Here is a 16,835-nt window from a genome sequence, read left to right on the forward strand (position 1 = left end):
TGGTAAACCCAGACAAAGATTCTAGGAAAATGTAATCAAATTTCTTAAACTTATAGATGAAATGTGTCACTTTCATCACTTAATTAGGGAATCAAAAGTTATTCTCCAACCAAGTAAATAAAGTACTCTAAAGCCAATCATTACAATAAAAAATTACAAGGACTCTAAAATAATCCACAATAGGGACTAGGGAGTATTTGTACAAGCTATAGAAATGCATCACCCCAAATAATGGAGGGCCTAAACAAAAATCACATTTAAAACCCCTCAATTTGTAAGAACACGTAGATATGAGTAGGCAAAGTAAGGATCATTATTTCAAAGACTAAAATCATGGTCCAACAAGTTATGGGGTTTGATTCGATTATCTTGGGCTGACTCGGACCGATCTTCAATTTGCATCATGCTATAGTTAACAGAAATTGAGTAGGCACCAAAAAATGAACGGCCCAGTGGAGTTATAAGGATTTGTGCTCGGTAAAAAAATGATCGAATCAATTGGACTATATTTAAAAGACAAGAATAATAGTTTAGATATATTATATAAAAAATCGACTAGATATATAGAATACATTATATAAAAAATCACCTGATTTTGTTTAACCACAATTGAAATTATCTAGTCCAACATGCCAAAACTAATCAAACACTTTTTTAAATTTTTGAGCGGTTTTGGACTAATTTTACATGACTGACCACGCCAATAGTTGAAGATACCACGGAAAGGACCAATGGATCCAATACAATATTGAATAATATAATAAAATATAAAAATATTGAGAGGCAGGCCCGACTCATGATTTTAATGAAACACCCAATTTTGATAGGAGTAGTTGCTCATTCGACTCGACGAATTTGGAATGTTTGAAAACCCGAATTAGATGGTGAACTCGCCTTTTTTAAACTGGTACGATTTGATGAATCAAACTGATTCAACCACTTTATATTGGTCTATATTAGTGATTTTAAAAACACCAGGTTAGTATGGAATTGACTCGAGAATCGATCACCCCGTACCAATTCTGTTAATATATAGGAAATCTTTCGAGTCTGGCGATTTTCATCGGTTCATTCTGTTAATATGTAGGAAATCTTTCTAGTCTAGAAAAGAATTGGCGATTTTCATTGGTTCACTATTTCTTCTGTATAATAAAAAGGTGGTCTGGACAACCAATTCATCGATCTAGACCAATTTTTACGATGCCCGATCCGAGTTACTGATTAGTTTTTTAAATCACTCGTTTATACAATTTAAAAGAATAGTTGAAAAATAAAAAAAAATTAATCTAGGAACTAGATGATCTAGACCGCCATATATTCAGTAAATAAGAACCAAACCCATTCTCAATTTCGACGCATTGATCCAACCCGATCCCGACCCGAACCAAGAAATCGCGATCCCTGCCACCGAACTCATCCGGCAGTCGGAGCGTTCATTATCTTTACTGCAGTGGCCGAAATTTCGGTGGCGGTTGATCTTTTCGTATTTCGCTTCCCGACAACACAAACCTAACCTTATCTCTAACCTCAACCACACCCTGTTACCTTGGACCCGCCAAAAAAACTGAAACTTATACTATCGCAACTCCAAAATCTTAATGTCTCCATCGAACAATAGGGGTGGCTATACCATTTATTCGAAGTAGTTTGGATAGTATTATAAAAAACGATGGTGCGAATATCATATTTCTCGAGGTTAAAAACCCTAACCCTAGATGTGGACCTTTTCCCGCCCTTTTAAACTCAAAGACCTGGCGACCCTTGTAGGAAGTTACGCAAACCGAGGTGGACCGTCCGATCACTGCCACGTCTCAGCTGCTCTGGTTCATTCTTTTAAGGGAAGCGATTCGGCGCCGGGTTGAAAACCCTAAACCACCCCCAATACGTTTTCTAATCCTAGTTTAGTCCTCCCCGTCTTTTCATCTGAATTGACTGAAATACCCCTACGGCTATGCACAAGGAGCTGCGTACGCGTGTCTAATACGTGTCGTGCACTTTGTTGCTGATGGGCGGCCAGGATTCGGCTTCTAGAGTCTGAGGCCGGCAAGATCGAATCGGGACCGTACGTTTCGGACCTTATCCTCATCCTTTCGTTCATATTACGCCACGTTTAAAAAGTGGGCCCCACCTTGCGGAATCCCTTAACAAACGTCTGATCCATCTCGCATCGTGTAATCTTTACCGTCGATACAACGTTGTTTAATTCCAAAAGTGCCCATCCAAGTTTACCGTTGGGTCATTGTAATCTTTGGGAAGTAGGGTTGGCAATGGGCCCCAATGGCCGGCACTATAAAACACGCCCGGCTCCGGTTCGCAAAGCCCAGAAAATTAAGGGCCTTGGTCTTTGGCCAACGTAACCCAAGGAAAGGGCTAGGTCGGGCCTGGTCGAGGTTTGTAGTAGGCCTAGTCTGGGTCAGACCGGCCTGGTCCGAACCTGTTATCTTAATTTTCTTCTTTTTCATTGTTTATGTATTTGACCTATCCCAGCGGCATTAATAAAGTAAGGGCCCGATGCCGGGGCCCTGTTAGCGTCGGTCCAGGTTAGGTCCGCCTGGCAAGGACTGACAGGTCGTAGACCGGGGCGACCCGCCTAGGAAACCACTTTGCCACCCTTGTTCCGAAGGAAAAGTATTCAATGTTGGTCGTTTTTCTCCCCAAAAATTGAGCGATTCAGGGTCATTTTAGTCTTTGATGTCTTCAAAGGAGAACATTCTACCCTCTAGATTGATCTCGGCCAGTCCAGGGGTATTGTGGTACTTTGGTCTTCTGTTTTTGGAAAGTAGCATTTATTCTAGGCCCATTGGGTGGAGGGTGGGCCCAGGTTTTTGCTTAAACCGGATTCCTGGGCAGCCTGCCCGCCCTGCCCGCTCCTTTTAATTAATTAATATTAAATGCCCAAATAATTACTTCTTAATTTTTTCCGCCAATTTTATTGCCATTTTTGGGCTATAAATAGAAGGCTCGCCCTGTGAAACGCAGTTTGCCGCTTTGGCTTCAGAAAGACCGTTGTGCAGGTTTGTCTTTTCCTCTCTTCTCTTTCTCTTTCTCTTTCTACTCCTCTCTCTCTTTTTGTTGAGCTTGTTTCTCTCTCTAGATTTGTAACATCAAAATTTATTTTCAATTAATCCACCTGTTTCGAGAGCGTTTGGTGACTGGTTTCCCACCTGCTAATCGTTTCGGTTTCAACGCTTTCTTCGTGTACGGGAGGTTTTTGTTGATTGCCTTAATCTCTCTCTCTCTCCCCCCATTTTCTCTCTTTACTCTCCATCTCTCTCTCTATATCTCTGTCTTATTCACTTAGTAAGCGTGAGCTCTGTGTGATATCCTTTTTTTTTATTTCGGGGATTATTTACAGGTTGTGATCGGTGTTGTATTTGATCCCGTTAATTAATATTTTTTGGATTTATCTTCCTTGTCATGGTGTTGTTTTTTTATTAGCAATTTTTTGGCATTTTATTTCTTTATTTACTTTTTATTTTAATTTTTTATTCTATTTCCGTTTATATATATATATATATATATATATATCTGGTAACCTGGATCTAGCAAATTTGTTTGCCTTATTTTTCTGATCAAGTGCTTGATTTGTGTTAGATGTTGATTTTATTTTATTTTTGTGCGAGGATTTTTTATTTTATCAATTCCCTCTTAATTCCCGTTTAATTGCTTTTATTAATTTATTGATCAAATAAGGTGAGAAAATATGCTATGTGATATGAGTTCATTAGCTCTGAGAAATTTATTTCTTTTTTAGTTAGAAAAATTAAAACACAAAGTTGTTTTGGTCTTGCATTCTTGGAAAAAGAAAAAAGCTGAACCTTTTTTATTTTTGTGAAATGAGTGAGCTGTCCAAACTGTTGTTAATTTCCATTTATAATATCATAAATTTGTTGGATTTCGTCAATTCTTATTTACCCAACTTTAGAAAGGAAGGAATAGAAAAATGTGAATAGCTGAAACTTTTTCAACTGTGCAAGTTTTATTTAATTATTTATTTTAATTTCTTGTGTTGCTTTAGGTTTTTTTTTTAAAGAATGGGGTTTGTATAGCGCCGTGGCTCAAAATAATCAAAGTAAAGCGTACTTCAAATAGTGTCTGTTTCAATACTGAAAATTTATGTGATAGCTTTAAAATATATTTTCTATAATTATAAAATTTAAGGCTTAAAAAATAGTGTAGATCAAGCAGATATACGAAAACTCGAAAATCTTTAAAATTGACAGTGGCACTATTTCCAAAAATTGAGATCCATTTTTTTTCTCATGTCCATTCATCTTGATGTTGAGATGCACTATTTGCAAAACTTGGAATCGATTTTTTCTCATGTCCATGCGTCGTGAGGTCGGAATGATCAATTTTAGGATATTTGGCATGAAAACAACCTCTTCAACTGAAATTTCTACTATTGAAATTTTTTAGGTGGGTCTCTAATTTGATTGTTGTTTAGAGCCTTGGCTCTATATAAATTTTTTCGTTGTTTAAAAATCAGGGGCTCTTTTATAAATGTCCTTTTCTGTTTGATTGGTTCCCACTTTTAGACAGGATGGAATACCGGAATTTCAAAACAAACAAAAACTGACTTGTGCTTCTTGACTTTCGGCGAAATATCGTATTTGTTCAAATTTGAATTTTATCTCGAAATTAACTGAAATTCTGAATCATAACCCACTGATAATTCCTCGTATTTTTGGCTCGACAGTGGATTAAGATGGCCATGATGGGTGTCTTCAATTGAGCTGAAGTTTCATTTTTCTAGATTTAACTGTTGCTAATCATTTTTCTTTGCATTTACCCTTTGAAATCTCAAAAACCCAATTTTCAATTAATCTTTCTTTTGAAGAATTTGCAAAAGAAAAAGACTCTCCTTTGAAAAATACATGTGTTCCTGATCACTTCCATTGCTCCTTTTCTCTTAAGAATTTGCAGAGATTTTTCTCTCTCATTTAAGAACCTTAACATACAGTGCTGATGTCTAATTTGATATGACCAATTTTAAATTCCACGTGTCTGGTCATTTCCATTGTTCATTCTTCTAGGAGTTTGCAGAAAAATTAGCACTTTTTGTTTATAATCAATACAGTCCTGATCTCCTTTGTGGTGAAACCAATTGTTCTTTTTTATGGTCTTTGACGTTCTGACCAAGGACCTTTTACCTTATGCAGATCCATCTTTCTTCCAAAAACAAAACACAGCTAGAAAACCAGACAACTCTTTAAGAAGACATGGCTTCCTCATATGTTTCTTCTGAGGAGTCCAAGGACCACACCCCAAAAGGGACCATGAAGAGGACGTGGTCCAATGACTCATTAAGTGGGCAATCAGGTGCTCCAAGGGCCTGTGTTTGTGCCCCAACAACTCATGCTGGTTCATTCAGGTGCAGGCTCCATAGGGTAAACTCTCATGGCCATCAACACCAGTCTCATCACCATCATCAGTCTAATGCTCCATTGCCCCCTCAGCCTGCTGTTTCTGCTTCTACTACTAGAACAGTAGAGGCCCAATAAGAAAAAGGGAAAACAATGATAAAAAATTAAGTGGATATTGGGCTGTTTCTTTTGTATTTGTCCTTTGTTTTTCCTTTTTTTTTTTGTTCTGTTCTCTTCTTTTCTCAGTAGTTCTCTCTAGGCCGCCTATGTTATTGAAAAGGGTCTATTGAATCTGAGGGAGTAGTTCTATTTAGGCTGCCTATGTTATTGAAAAGGGTCTACTGAGAAGGGTCTAGCCTCAGTATAGTTTAGCCATGTGATAGTTTCAAGATCTTCCCTTTACCAGATTGATCCCTTGGAGAAAATGGGTATTTTTTTTCTTTGATTTTCTCTGTATTGGACCTTTGTGTACTGGTTGGTTTGGAAGTTTCAGTCCTGAATGGTGAATATATATAAATGAAATATATATATATATACATCTAATTTGGTGAATGCCTTTTTTGTTGATATGGGACAGTGTGGATAATGTGGGTTTGTGAATTTGGGGACATGGGTTCTGCATATTTTTAAGGGAGTTTAATGGTGGAATATGTAGAAATAGGGAGCAACATTGCATTTTTGAAGAAACCGGTTCATTAGAAACATGCCTCTTTAAGCAATCAGTACTACTGGTACTTTGGCACAGAAAAGCATTCAACTCCATGACATTTTAACGTATTTTATGGTGCTCAAACGCTGCATTGGTGGGAAACGTTTAAATTGGAATGATATGCCCACCACAATTACATAACAAGGAACTTAATTTTTCTCATGAAGTGAAAAGAAATGCAAGTATCAGAGTACCTATAATTGAGACAAAGTATGAGTATACACAAGATGGGGTTTGTGTTTTGGTATTTGCCCTTGAATGCAATGAAGCCTTTTAAGTTGTTTTCATTTCGTATTGGTGTGTGTTAAAGTGAAGATGGCTGTTTGTGTGTTTCTTGGTTCTCTTAATGGAATCAAGCATTTAATTGGATTTGATTTCGTTTTTGTGATTGATGGTTTCTTAATTTGTGAATGGATATCTTTCGATATTGATTGGGAATCTGTTTTTCTGTTTGGTGTGTTCATGAGTGCCTCTTTTAATTTCCTTGTGTAATTCTTGTTTGTTTCAGGTGTAATCGGATTCTTTTCCCATTTTAATTGGGATTTGCTTGAATGATATCATATGCCGAGCATGCAAGCATCCATCAATTTTGATGTTGGGTTTTTGTTATTTGTAAGTACACAATCTCAGTCTAAATCCTTTTAATACCTATTTTTAGAATAGAATGGCCTTTGTAAAGGCATGCACTGATGAGTAATTGTGAATTATACTTAGTTTCAATTTTTGAACCGTTTGGGATCATGAATTTGCTGCAATTTTTCCTTCATTGTGTTTTTAGACTTCCTTTTGGTTGTTTACTCAATGTGTAGATTATGTAAGAATGTGGATAGAGATAGATTAGCTTGACATAATGGCTTTTTGGATCGAGAAATAAGAACAAATGTGTAGAGAACATATTTTATATTTAATGTTTACTTGTAGTTGTTTAGATACTTATATGCCACCACGATCACCTTAGAGAACGCAAGATAATAGAAATCTGATAGTCAAAATGGTGGTCGTTGGAGATTTGTATCTCTGTAAAACTATGCCTCTATCCATCTTTAAAAAACAATAACAATCAATCAGCTGATGAATAAAAAAATATTAAAGTCAATCTTTTGGTAAAATCATACCCCAATTCAGGCAGCTGGGGTTCTCTTGAAATTAGAGAGGTCTATCAATTCTATGAACTGCAACCTTAATGCCATCACGAGTACTACTTTCGAAACCCAAGAAAATAGAAATTTGATATTCAAAATGGTGGTGTTTGGAGATTGGGATCTCTGTAAAACGATTTCTCTATCCATCTTTAAAAAACAATAAAAAACAATCTCCTGATGCTCAATAAAGAAAGTATTAAATTCAATCTTTTGGTAAAATCATTCCCCAATTCAGGCAGTTGGGGTTTTCTTGAAATTGGAAAGGTCTATCAATTCTATGGACTGCAACCTTGATGTCAGAATTGCAGACTTTACCCAAAGGGTAGGCATAACCCAAAAGATAAAAAGAGTAATTTGGTTGTCTAAAAATCAAACAGAGTTGTGGTTCTTTTGATTGTAGTTATATGGTCCCTTGTAAGTTGTATCTAGGCCCCCAACCACACAAAGGCCCATTGTGAGCATTATGTTTATTTCTGATAATCAGAGAAACTCTAAATCGTTCGGATGAAATTCCGTGGCCTACGATTGCTATGTTAAACTTAATAAGGTGGACCTTGTTAACTATGTTAGGCCTAATAAGGTGAACTTTGTTATGTGGTGATAAGAAGCTGTTCAAGTCTAATACATTGCATTATAGGGAAATGTGGCCTAAAGTGCCCATTTCATGGTTGGATCCTTATAGCCATAGCGGTCTGAAGCTCTTATTGTGCTTAAGAATATAGATATTTATTTGTTTTGAGAATGTGGTGATTTTGAAATTTTGAAATAAAGCACAAATCTACCTGAAGCCTAGGGTTTGATACTTGATGGATTCGTAGCTTATTCTCTTTGTTGGAACTTGGCCTCCTCACAAGAAAGGATGATGACGTTATGCTGGTTTTGTGGCTACTGTCCTGTTATCCATTTTCCGATGTGGAGACGTTTTTGTGCATCTCTAGATACATATAATTATAAACATCTTGAGACCCGTAGCTGTCCGATTTTGATCATACGGTTGTGATTGAGCTGAAAATGAAACTTGATGATAATTAATTAATGTGTGATAGTATTATTAGCTCACTTTTAGCTATCCAGCTAAGAACTAGATTAGTTTTTGGTAAATTATTAAATGTGGTAGTGCATTAGAAAGATCTTCTTTAATCCATGACCATATAAACTTTTATACGTGTGATGGTAAATGGAAAGCTCGTCTTTTAATCATAGTTTTAAGATGCAAGCAGGATGCGCTGGCAACCATATCATGTGGGAATTTGGATTGCTAGTTGAGGATCAACTACTTAATTTATTTTTGTTGTATTGATAGATAGTCCCTATTATAACCATCCTATTCATGCCTTTGATACTTGGTTGCCTTCACTCTCTTGCAGGGGTCTCTTTTCATGCTTAGTGGCCTGAAAACCTCCTTGTGTTTTGGTTTTGAGATCGGGTTCATATACAAAGAGTGACAATGTTGGCTAGAGAGAGAGGATTCTTGCTCATGAGAGAGGGGATTCTTACTCATGCTTTAGATGAGTCATTTGGATTTGGTGAAGTGAAATTAAGTTCAAAGATCATGTTTTTTATGTGCCATTGTATTCCCCCTTTTGGCTTGGGGGATGATGTCCTCTTGGAGAAGCTGGAAAGCTGTGATTTTTGGTTTTTTGCAATGGTTCACCTAAATTTGGTGGTGGATGGGTTGGAAAGCATGAAGTTTGTTGGTTTCCCTTCTTTCACCTACAAGTCTGCGAGTGCTACAATTGTGAACCTCCATCTTCTTGCCAATGTAATACTCCGATTGCGAGATCTTTCTTTTCGCACCGATTACAATATCTCTCTCTCTCTCTGACATTAAATAAAGGAAAATGAAAAAAAATCATTCTCCAAGGAAGATTTTTCTTTGCGCACCGATTACAATCTCTCTCGGACATTAAAAAAATAAAAAATAAAAAAATCATTCTCCAAGGAACATGAACCTTTCTTGCCAACATGACCATGTGCCATTAACATGAAATCTCTCTCTCCAATGCTATATAATGTGCCAACTACTAAATCTCTCTCTAGCGCTGTTTATGTGCCCGACTTTATGAAAGTGATTCTCCTGATAATTTAGCCAGGTGAGTGGCATAGATTTGGACCCACCCCGTAGGGGTTGCTTTTTGAATTTTTGTTTATTTTTTAATGTTTTTATGAACTCTTTATCTGTTGCTAGTTGGTTAGCAATTTATGAAACTGTTGGTTTTTGAAAGGGGTCGGTGTTGGTAGAAATCGAATCCGAGACGGGTAGGTTGTGTCACTGGTGGTGCTACTACTTTTATCTGGACCCCGTTACGCTTGTGTTTCAATCTCAACCCTATTACTCTTTTATTTCCGCTTTTGTTTCAATCTCAACCCTAGTACTCTTTTGTTTCATTGTTATTGGAGCTGGAAATTTGTAGTTCTCAACCATGGGATCTCATCCAACACGAGAGAGAAACAAATGGGCCAAAGGGTGTTTCTTCTTGAAATCAGAAGTCTTTTAAGAGTCGGTTGTCTATTTATTTAAAAGTCTTTGAGAGTCGGTTGTTGTCTAATATTAATATAGATTCATATTAGTTATGTTAAAATTTATGGTTGCTATATTTGGCTTCCTTGGATCAGTCCAGTGTAGGGGTGTGCTTCAATTCTGTATTTTGGTGATTTAAACTCCCAAACATTAAAAAGTTGCTTGCCGTAGATTTATAAAATTGTTTTAATTTTTTTGTTTTTAGGGTTGCCAATTTGGCCTCTTGGATCAGTCCAATGGATGGTTGATTTGCTCAAATAATCTTAATCTGGGTTTTAAAATGGGGTGAGGTTCGTGTAAAGTCGTGGCTAAACAATCAAGGTAAAGTGCAGTTTCAAATAGTTTCGACAAATGTGGTTTTAATACTGAAAATTTTTGTGATAACCTTAAAATATATTTTTATCAAAAAATTTGTATAAGGTTGCAACCTTAAATGTAGAATTAAAGATGCATTTCAAAAATCCATCGTAAATTGTTGTTTTAATGTTGAAAAGCCTTTTAATTGATCATCTTGTTGTTTTAATGTTGAAAAGCCTTTTAATTGATCATCTTGTTGTTTTAATGTTGAAAAGCCTTTTAATTGATCATCTTGATATCTAGATGTATGAACATGAAAAAACAAAAAGATTTTGAGCTCCAAAAATAGTGTATCTGGCAACACATTATCTAGGTTGTCCATTTTCAAGATTTTTATATGTTTATAGATCTATTTGATTTTAGCCATTTTTAAAGTTTAAAATTTTATAATTAGATATGAAAATAGAATTTTAGATAATTTTAAGAATTGCTTACATCAAAATTACATGTTATGATGAAAGTTGGAGGTGCACCTTAATTGGATATAAGGTTGTAACCTTACAGAAACCTCGTACAATTATAAAATGATATTGTATGCAAAGAGACTATTTACTTTTGATTCATATGGTCACAATTTCTTACAATTTGGATGTCATAAAGTTTGAGAAATTTTTTTTTGAAGTTTGAGTTTGGTTAGCCACCCAATTTTACATCCATGGTCAAAATTAATGTGAGCACTTTGTATCAAAGGTAAATGATCTTTTTATATTTTCCGTCATAAAAATATAAAGCTTCAAAAATAATGTAGATCAAGCATATCTATAAAAACTTAGAAAATCTTGAAAATTGATGGTAAAAAAATTCATTACATGCACTATTCCCAAATTTTGAAATCAATTTTTTTCTCATGTCTATACATTTTGAGGTCGTTAATTTGAGGATTATTTAGCATCAAAACAACATCTAGTGAAAATTTTGGGGAGCGCCATAATTCGATTGTTTAGAGCCTTGCACTTAGATAAACTTTTTCCTTTCAAATATTTTGCTTCCATTCATGCTTGTTTAAAATATAATCTTGGATTCAAAATTTTAGTGGTTCATAATTTTTGTCAAAGAAGGGCCGTCTTAAATTCTCGTACTTTGTTTGAATCAATAACAACCTTAGGTTTTACTGGACTTCTTTGAAAACTCTGTATTCTCCCGTCACGTTATAAAGTAGTGAGTGATTACATTTCATAGCGTATATGGATGGGTTGCGGTTTGTAATCAGTAATTAATTTCAAAAAGATTATTGCATTGGCTGAGGACTAGTGGATACTAGATTTTTTAGGCTGAACCTCTTTGAGCTGCATGTATCTATACTATATTATTAAGCAAGAGTTAAGGGGAGGATACATATCGTGGAAATAAGAAAGGACCTTAATGTTATAGAGAGGTTGTAGGACATATACCCATGTTTAGGAGAAGAGAGAGAAACTAAAATTTTGTGCATATAGAATAGAGATTTTAAGAAGAGAGAAAGAGAGTAGAGATTTTAAGAAGAGAGCAGCATTTAAAAAATCGCCGAGTCGAACCGGACTCGCCCGGTTCGACTCGGATTTCACGAAAATGGACCGGATCGTTTCAAGAAGTGCGGAATCGGCGAGTCCGTGAAGAACACGGGTTGCACAGTGTTCTTCACGGATTCTTTCAAATTTGTCATTTTTTGATCATTTTTTTTGTTTTTTTTGGCATGTGATCTGATTTGCAGGCTGTAAACAGCTTTATTCAGCTTTTTCAAGAATTAAATGGTGGAAAAATTGGTTGTTTTTGGATCACAAAAATTTCGGGGTTTAGGGTTTCCGCCTTTTCTGAAATTTCAAACCAACTAGGGCATGAATCTTTCAAAATTTGTAGGCATTTTGATCTTAAAGCTGTGAATCAAAACCTTTTGTTACTAATTTGTGATAATCGTTGAGAAAAACAGAGTTTTTTGGAGATTGAAGGCTTCGGTTCACAAAAACAGGTAAGAACTTTGGGTTTTTTTTTTTTTCCGCCATTTGATTTATTTCACGGCATATTTTGAACAAAATGAGTTCAATAATTAGGGTTTTTAATCTTTATTGTGTCTAGTATGATTTAAAATTTTCAATTTTACGTAATCTAGTCAATTACAGCAAGAAATTTGATATGAACAGTGAGATGTCTGCGGAACCAAATTCCGCTGTTTTTTTTTTTTTTCCGCCTTTTGATTTTGTTTTCATGGTATATTAAAAATAATGTGTTAGAAATTTAGGTTTTTGATTCCTTATATTGTTGTTTATCAGAAAATATACTCAATTGGATGTAATTTTTTCACTTAGAGGTGAATTTTACAGTTAAAATCGCTTATGTAAAACGAACTCTGTGAAGAACAATATTTTTTTTTTTTTTTTTTTTTTATTTTTTTATTTTTATTGTAGCCCATTATAGAATTTTTTGTAATCCATGATCGAATTTTTTGTAATCCATGATCGAAATGTTTGTTTTTTTTTCTTGTAATCCATGATCAAATTTTATTTTTTATTTTTTTATTTTTGTAACCCATGATAGAATTTTTTGTAATCCATGATCGAATGTTTTGTAATCCATGATCGAAATGTTTGTTTTTTTTTGTAATCCATGATCGAATTTTTTGTTTTTTGTTTTTTATGTAACCCATGATAGAGTTTTTTGTAATCTATGATTGAATTTTTTGTTATCCATGATGTAAATGTTTTTTCTTTTTTTGTAATCCACGATCGAATTTTTTGTTTTTTTTTTTTTTTGTAATCCATGATCGAATTTTATGTAATCCATGATCGAATTTTTTGTAATCCATGATAAAACTTTCTGTAATCCATGATCGACTTTTTTGTAATCCATGATCGAAATGTTTGTTTTTTTTACTTGTAATCCATGATCGAATTTTTTGTTTTTTTTTTTTTTTTGTAACCCATGATTGAATTTTTTGTAATCCATGATCGAATTGTTTTTTTCTGTTCTTGTAATCCACGATCGAATTTTTTGTTTTTTTATGTTTTTTTTTTTTTTTTGTAATCCATGATCGAATTTTATGTAATCCATGATCGAATTTTTTGTAATCCATGATCGAATTTTTTGTAATCCATGATTAAATTTTTTGTAATCCATGATCGAATTTTTTGTAATCCATGATCGAATTTTTTGTAATCCATGATCGATTTTTTAGAAAATTTATGATTTTTTTTTTTTAATCCATGATCGAACTTTTTGAAAATTTGTTAATTTTTTTTTTTAATCCATGATCGAATTTTTTGAAAATTTGCTGTACTTTTTTTTTATTATTTCTTTTTATCCATGATCGAATTTTTTGAAAAATGATGATTTTTCGAAAAGATGTGAAAATCGTGATAAAGTTTTGATTATCATGATGTATTAAACATTTAAACCCAATTTTTAATTTTTATTGTTTGAGTTTGCTGTAAATTTTTTTTTTTTTTTTCCATGATCGAATTTTTTGAAAAATGATGATTTTCCGAAAAGATGTGAAAATCGTGACAAGGTTTTAATTATCATGAGGTATTAAACCATATTTTAAATTTTTATTGTTAAAGTTTTTGTTGAAAAAATTGTATGTTGATAGATTATTTATGCAAAAAAATGCATGTTATTATATTTTCAATACAAAACTATAGTTTTTTTATCTGTTGTTCATGGATTTTTTAGTTGGAATGACTGATGTTAGCCGGCTCTTTGAAGAATTGTTTTTATTATTAATTTTTTAATGCAAAAAATGTATGTTCTTGATAATTGAGTTGTAGCCATGTTTGGAGCTTGCATTTTGTATTATTCTAAATGTTTGTAATTGATATGTACGAAAATATTATTGTCAAAAAAGGTATTTTGCAATAACAAATAACAACGAATATGACTACATGAACTACCGCAATATATTATCACTACATATGGTGATTATTTTTCTTTTTGAACTGTCAGGTTAATTTAAACTTTTTATATCTTAATTTAGATCGTATGTTACTAATTTTATGCTTTATTGTAGTCCATGTATGTTGATATACTTATTCCATGATAATTCTATGTTTATCCTTTTGTGTGATGTAAATTAAATGTTGAATGGCGGTTCATGCAGGGGAAGAACATATCAATATTCGCATATTCATTCAAAAACATGAAAATTATTAATGGAGTACCCTCATTTTTTATTGAATTCCTAAAAAACAATATTTATAATGAATTTTAATAATTTTTTCGGATTTTTTTGAAGTTTTATTCTAACCGATTCACCCGATTCCGATCCGAATCGCCGATTCGGATCAGTTTTTGAAAAGCCCGATCCGGGTCACCGATCCGGTTTTTAAACCATTGGTTTTATGATTTACTAAATTAGTATGCAATACATATTAAAAAATTGTAGTAACTATGTAATAACAGGAAATGGGTTGTAACCCTAGAAACCACTCAATTTGTAAGAGTTCTTTTAACAAAGATCAATGTAGAGACTCACGTTCTCGTGCTCATCTAATTCATCAATTTTTTAAGATAAAAAATTTAAAAAACATAATATGTAACATATTAAAGTGAAATATATTATGCGAGTATTTATTACGCCTCTTCAATGGATTGAATCGTGGAACATGTATGGATGGGTTTAGTTTGCATAGTTTTGTTATATTTATTGTTTTTAATGTAATTTTAATTTTGTTGAAGTCATTGCAATTTTTTTTTATTTATCTATTGCATTGCCTTTATTTGTATTTTTTTTAGGTGTTCTTTATATTTTTTTAGTTGTTCATATTGAAGGTAAGTCGTAGTAATTTTATTTATTTATTTTTTACATTATCTTTGTTTGTATTTTTTTAGGTGTTCTTCCCATTTTATGAAGATTGAGAAACACATTAATCTTTAAAAATAAGAGAAATCTTGCTTTTCCAAAGGTATGCAATTATTTTTTAAATTTTTTTTTATAAGTACTTGCCTTGAATTAATTTGTACGTGGTCTTATTTTACTAACGTTCTTTTTGAAGTAAAAAAATAATAACAAACAAAAATTACAAGCAATGAAAGTAATTACAAATTTTTACTCTACTTCACAACATTAGTGAGTTTTCCACATAAACATTATTATTATTTATGTTTGCAGTGATAAAAAATTTATTTTTAATGCTTTTCTATATAAAAAAATTTTGTTTCCCTATGAAATGTTACTTAATGTAAAAAGAAATTTTTTTTGGCTAGCTTTATTAGGCTGTGATTCTGTTTTGACTAGCTATATTAGGTTGTGATCTGTTACCACGTAAGCAGGGTGTTTTCTTCAATGGATTGATTCATAGAACATATATGGATGGGTTTAGTTTGTATAGTTTCGTTATATTTTTTAATTTTAATTTTAATTTTAATTTTAATTTTAATTTTTTGTGTTTGCATTATATAGTTTTGTCCGGCTTTTACCTGATTTTGAGCTTGTTTGAGGTAATAATTCCCTGTCATGCTATATGGATGGGTTTAGTTTTCATAGTTTCATTATATTTTTTGGTTTTATTCTTATTTTTGTTTCGTAACCTTAGAAACTACTCAATTTGTAAGAGTTCTTTGAACAAAATATGAACGTAGAGATTCATGTTCTCGTGCTCATCTGATAGTAATGGAAAAGGCTTATCAACATAAACAATATGAGCAATCCGAAAATTCAGAAACTAATATTTCACAAGGCGTTTCTACACCAATGACAAATAACATTCCTTCATCATCAAACCAATTCACCAATGACAATAATCTTTTCCGCTCAAAGAGATCCTCATGTAATATTGACAATGACAATGGTATGAACTCAAAATCATTGTTGTTCTATACGAATTTTTTGCACATATTTTTTAGAGAAAAAAATTGTAACAAATAAAAAATTTGTATTACTTTTTCTTTCTAAATATAACTACATATTATTGCAGGGACGACTCATGATGAATCAAAATTTTCATTAATAGATCTCTTTGATCATTGAATATTTAATTAATCTATTACAAGCAGTGGTTTAAACAACAGATCGGTGCCCCGGATCGGGCACCCCAAAAACCCATCTAGATCGGTGAATTGACGATTCGGATTAGGAGTCAGCCGAATCGATCCGATTAAACCTTCAAAAAAATCCCAAAATTTTATTAAAATTCATTATAAATATTGTTTTTTAATAATCCAATAAAAAATGGGGGTACTGTATTATTAACTTTTATTTTTTTCATCAATATGTGAATATTGAGATTTTCGTTCCCTGTATGAAGATTCTGATCAAATATTTATTAAAATCTAACTAAAGACAATATTATACATTAAAATTAGAATTATTTGTATGTATTTTATTATTTTATTATTATTTTACTATACAAATAAAAGTAAATTTGAAATTTATCTTATAATATCATCTAATTTAAAAATCTAAAACGTTAACAATAAATTAGGAGAATCGGCGAAATAAGCAAATTTTGTCTCAAAATATTTTAAAAAAATCATTATGGATATTTAAAAATAGTGTTCTTTTAATTTCTAAAAGAAATTAGTTGTATTAGTCCAACTAAACCTTTATACCTAAAAAGGAAAAAGTTTTTATAAGGTTGCAACCTTAAAATGTAGAACTACATATGCACCTCAAAAATCTATCAGAAAAGGTTGTTTTGGCATTGAAAAGCCCTCTAATTGATCGTCTCAATGTCGAGATGTATGACTATGAAAAAAGAAAGGATTTTGGGTCCCAAAAGTGATGCATCTTACAACATATTATATAGACCGTCCATTTTCAAGATTTTCAT

At 32.8% G+C, this 16,835-nt stretch overlaps 2 long non-coding RNA genes across 3 annotated transcripts; one reads left to right on the forward strand and one right to left on the reverse strand.

Annotated features, from left to right (window-relative positions):
• The first annotated feature begins 2,977 nt into the window (after nt 1-2,977).
• LOC148781477 (uncharacterized) lies at nt 2,978-9,001 on the forward strand. 2 transcript variants are annotated; one of them, XR_016058021.1, is made up of 4 exons: nt 2,978-3,014; nt 5,163-5,390; nt 6,584-6,687; nt 8,585-9,001. It is a non-coding gene; the product is annotated as an uncharacterized LOC148781477 (long non-coding RNA). The 2 variants fall into 2 exon arrangements; XR_016058020.1 differs by lacking the exons at nt 6,584-6,687; nt 8,585-9,001 and having other exon boundaries at nt 5,163-5,918.
• Nucleotides 8,847-9,051, reverse strand: LOC148781478 (uncharacterized). Its single transcript, XR_016058023.1, has 2 exons — nt 8,962-9,051; nt 8,847-8,930 (listed from the first exon to the last, which is right to left on the reverse strand). It is a non-coding gene; the product is annotated as an uncharacterized LOC148781478 (long non-coding RNA).
• Nucleotides 9,052-16,835: the final 7,784 nt, after the last annotated feature.

This window comes from Amborella trichopoda, chromosome 6 (genome assembly GCF_054954075.1).
Source record: "Amborella trichopoda isolate Santa Cruz 75 chromosome 6, AtrichopodaSantaCruz75HAP2 v2.0, whole genome shotgun sequence".
NCBI classification, from domain to species: domain Eukaryota; kingdom Viridiplantae; phylum Streptophyta; class Magnoliopsida; order Amborellales; family Amborellaceae; genus Amborella; species Amborella trichopoda.